The sequence below is a fragment of the Poromitra crassiceps genome (assembly GCF_964638095.1).
Source record: "Poromitra crassiceps genome assembly, chromosome: 2".
Taxonomy (NCBI): Eukaryota; Metazoa; Chordata; class Actinopteri; order Beryciformes; family Melamphaidae; genus Poromitra; species Poromitra crassiceps.
The window spans coordinates 86968430-86973442 of NC_139624.1; the positions used below are offsets into that span (position 1 = coordinate 86968430).

Here is a 5013-nt window from a genome sequence, read left to right on the forward strand (position 1 = left end):
GCACACACACGCACGCACGCACACAGAGTTACAGAGAGAGCACAAACACCCCGGGGGCCCTTGGTACTAGTCCTGAGCGATGGAGCCGTTAGCTGCTGGGGTGTAGTGGTAAATACAGAGGTGGGTAAACTATCCAAGTTGAGTAGTTTACCCGCCTGGTTTCCCTGCATTGATTGATACAGTTGATCTGCAAATAGGTGAGTAAACGGTCTGCCTCATTTGAAAGAGGTGGGTAAACTGTTTACTTGTGTTTAACCTCCACTACACCCCTGGTTAGCTGTAACACATGACAGGTTGGAAACTCCCGCCCGCTGTCCCAGCCGACTTCACACCTGCCCCGTGTCGTCCTCCTTCTCCATAACATATTAAGACAGTTACAGGGATTATTCAATTGGAAATGCTTTAGACACATCGTGGAGATCTCACAACACAGCTGCTCTAATCCACTTTGACAGATACAGGTTTTGGAAGTAGTTTAGTAGAATAGTTTTAGCAGCAGTTTTAAGGCAGGATGACCCACTGTACCTATTCATTAGTGATTAGGCCGTTCTGACATTCCACCACTGTGGTGCCAGGCATGAGAAGAGTCGCGATCGTGATGAGTGGCTTTTGAGCCCACGTAGCGATGGAGGGGCGAGGCGATCTGCAAGGGTGGAGGAGCGGAGGGAACGAGGCGAGGTTTGGAACCTGAACACAGATTGCAGATAGGGAGGAGCTGTCAGGTGCACTGCCCTGTAGGAAGGTACCAGAGTTTAGAATTTGATGCATGCAGAGATGGGAAGCCAGTAAAGGGACCGGAAGAGGGGAGTGATGTGAGAGAATCTAGGTTGGTTGAACACCAGACGGGCAGCAGCGTTCTGAATGGCGCTGCAACGGTTTAATGGCAAAGACAGGTAGCCCGGCCAGAAGAACATTGCAGTAGTCCAGGTGGGAGATAAAAGTGTCTGGACCAGCACTTGTTTCGCTACCCTAAGTTCCCTCGTAAGAAACGTTCAAATTTTGCAGATGATGTACAGGGAGAACCTAGGAGTAGGTAGTTGCTGCATTATACAGTAGGCAGAGAAGGACAGCTGGTTGTCCAGGATCACCACTAGGTTCTTGAGAGTGTAAATACTGTTATCGATGGAGATGGAATGGTACCCAGGGGGCAAAGGGGTTTTTACAGACATGGAAGGTTATAAAAGGTTGTGATGCAGAAATTATATCTATGATATTCTCTATATAAATCAGGCTATGAATGATATATGAAGAAACCCCTCTGTAAAAACTGGAAATGTGGGTGTATGTAAGTGCTACTGAAGTGGAGATTTCTGGCTCAGAGTATGAGAATAGAAAGGGAAAACAGCCTTTTTACCCTTTTCACCTGCCATGTCTCGCTTTAATTGAAGGTATTCTCTGTTGTAGGTCAAATCAAACGGAGTTAAACTTATCTGGGAGTTCAAATGTTAAGTTGTTCCTGCTAAATTAATACCCTGTCTATTATTGGTTCAAATCATTGTCTTTGGTGTTCAGTAATTGACTATTTTGATAATTAAAGAAACAACACTGTGTATGCTAGAAGTGCTATACGTCCCATGCCTCTAGTCTTGTCCAATCAAATTGCTCAACCAGAACTATTTCAACTCTCAGATAAGTTTAGATCAGTCCCAATTTAAGTCAAATTAAGTCATTTATGGCCCATTTCCACCGCTGGTATTAGCGCAGCCCCGCCCAGCTCGACTCGCTTTTTTGTATCATTCCACCGGTCAAAAACCGGGACAACCCAGGTTGAGTCGTGCTACTTTTAGTACCACCTCTGTCGAGGTTCCAGGAGCTGTGGACCCGATGCCATACGTGACGTGAAAACACTGCAGACGACTGATTGGTCAGGCATAATCGTGTTTACTGTGTCTACTGTCAATGCTGGACACCAGTTTAGTGGCACTTACCTTCTCTTCTGTTATTTCCATTGCTGCCTTCGGCTCTGGTGAAATAAAATCGATCTCCTTGCTCACCTTAACATGACGGTGGTTTTCAATTGTTTTGAGAGAGAAAAGTCTGCTGCTCGGGAAGCCCTTGTAGTTAGTTGTGTGTTACTACAGCTCCGCTAGGCCGGAGGCGGGGGTTTAGCGGAGCCACGGCTTTTCCTGGTGAGAGTGGCCGGGCTGGTGGCTTCCCTTCTCCCCATAACATAACGCCCGTCCCCCGTGCAGTGCATGCATGTAAATAACAACAAATTGATATCCATTCCCCTAGCCGATGGTCTCATTTGCCCATGTAGGTCATATAGAGGCACCAGTATTTCATAACCAGTTTAAAATTTCCGTGTATGGATTTAATTTTAACGTTATATGTTATAGCCTACTTCCTGGTATGGTCGCAGTGACTAATGACTGAGTACCAAAGTCACGCTGGCTAAAGTCACGTCCTCTCCTGCATTCAACATACAACCAAGGGATTCCATCCGCCATTCATTTTCCATCTACAGTTTGTTAAAATTTCTGTGTGTTCATTTAACGTTATACAAATGGAGGGCAGAGGGCAGATATGCAGTCGCTATGGCGACCAGTTGTGGGCGGAGGTGAGTAAACTTGCGGTGGAAGCAGACAGTCTATCAGGTCGAGACGAGTAAGGCCAAGTACGAGTAGAGTCGTACTGTGCTGTTATATGTGGTGGAAATGAGCCATTAGAGTTGGGGTGCTGAGACAAAGTCCATAAATACTGACCTCACGTAAAAACAGAAATTGTTTAATCTTGAATTATTATTTACTGTATGTATTAATATTATAAACATATATTTAGATATTCAAATAGAGAAATAGAACAATAGAAATAGAAAACAAAAGAAAAAATACATGTTTCTTTTATTGATTTATTAAAGGGATAGTTAATATAGTGCTCAGGGGCATCGGGGAGGGGGAGTGATAAAGAATGTATTTGTGGGGGCTTACAGGTCTCGTTAAAGCAGTTGGCAGTTGGCAGATGGCAGTTGAGTAGAAACTGTCCCTGTGACAAGAGGTTCCGGTACTCAGTCTCCTGCCAAGGGGGAGGGCCTCAAAGAGTTTATGTCCTGGGTGGGAGGGGTCGGCCATGATTTTCCGAGACCGCTTCAGTGTCTTAGCAGTGTGCAGGTCCTAAAGGGATGGCAGGCTGCATCCGACCACCTTCTCAACACAACGGGTGATGCGCTGCAGTCTGAAGATGTCATTGAGGGCAGCAGTAGCATACCAGACGGTGATGGAGGATGGAGGTAGCTCTGGAAATTGGGGGAAAACCAATGCAAGGTCAATGGGGTCATGCTCCTGTATATACAAGCTGACTGAGGCTCACTAAATGTTCATCCACAGTGTACACACACACACACACACACACACACACACACACACACACACACACACACAGTCACACACACACACACACACACACACACACACACACACACACACACACACACACACACACACACACACACAGTGCACACAAAGTAAACTTCAGTGAGCTTCAGTCAGCTTGTACATACAGGAGTGTGACCCCATTGATGTTACATTTGTTTTTAGAACAGCATGGATTGTGCTGAGAAAGAACTCTACCAATCAACAGCATCATTGTTAAGTAGCAAATAGGGCTAGGTTTCATTTTTGGGGCCGGTGTGCAGATGCACAGCAGGGCCCTTACATTCCACTCTGTCGCTCAGACCATTTGAGCACGGATTCAGGGCAACATCGGCGGTGAAATGTCTTTCCGCTTTCCAGTCCGGTAGGTGGCGGTAATGCACCTCTGGCTAATATTGTGGCTAGCTCGTTCAGAGAGTTCCACAAGAGCCGGTCGTCGGACATTTCACCGTCTGGTGCCTCTCTCGGTCCGACTAGGAATTTATTGATTCGATTTTTGAGGAGTTGACATGTGTCGTCTTTTTTGTCTTTGTAAAGCAGCTGTGAATGTGAATAATCGTTTGCTCCTCGGACTAGGGCTGTCCCGGCGAGTCGACGTAATCGATGACGTCGACGCACGCTACGTGCCTCGACGCGCCCCAATCGTCACAAAACTAAAATAGTGTAGCTCATGTTAGCGGCTAACTGTTACTTGTCGTTACTTTACATGGCAGTAAAATGCCACTGAATGACCAAATTGATTTAACTTTTAACCATTTCGATTTCCACTTTCCATACGGACCGCCAGCATTGGTTAGTTGTTAACGTCGTGACAATTTATAACGTTTATAACGTACTCCGACTGGTTTGCGGTGTTGCGCAATAGCTCCAACCCCTGGCTGTATTCAGACTGATAGTATAAACCGGAAGCTGGAGCACGTACGATAATTATCGTATTTGTACGATAATTTCGACCTATGTACGATGTACGATCAATAATCCCAAAATCCCCCAAATGTACGATAATTTCATCATTTTGTGACACTTAGACGAATCCTACGTCTATCACTCTATCTGTTTATACAATCATCTCTTCAAACAACATATTTGCAGCCAATACGTGCAGGGTGTTTTGTTGTTGTTGCAACGCAGGCTGAGATCACAGTGTTGAAAAATCATGCCAAGTCCAAAAAGTAGCCTGTGATCAGTCGCAGCTCCCCCGACATAGGCGAGGGGGCGTACGATAATTTCACTCCAACAATGATAATTTTGACCCTCTGGTACGATAATTCAACATTTGCCATCTGGCAACACTGGGTCGCGTGCCTCATTCCAGTCGATTCCACGATTTCAGACGGACAAGCCCGTCTTTATTGTCACACGATTACACATCAACACATGCACGGACGGCCACAAACACACACATGCTTCCAGTGGGCATTCCCATCCTTTCACATGGACCCATGTTGGGTGTGGATGCTACTAACAGTCTTGTGTCTGGATGATGTGTGTACAGTCCAGTGTGTGTGACCATCTTACATGGAGCATTTTGTCTTTCTCCAAAATTAAGAGCACTGTTACTGAAAATTGCACACCATTGTACTGTAAGATGATGATTTTATGTTGGACTGCTGCTAAACTCAGTTGACACTGCACAAGGTTT

General features: G+C 45.6%; 1 protein-coding gene across 1 annotated transcript in view; it reads right to left on the reverse strand.

Moving 5' to 3' along the window:
• The window catches only part of esyt2b (extended synaptotagmin-like protein 2b), a gene marked incomplete at its 5' end in the record, with an annotated part of 44058 nt that overhangs the window by 33474 nt on the left and 5571 nt on the right, over window positions 1-5013 (reverse strand). The window lies entirely within an intron of this gene.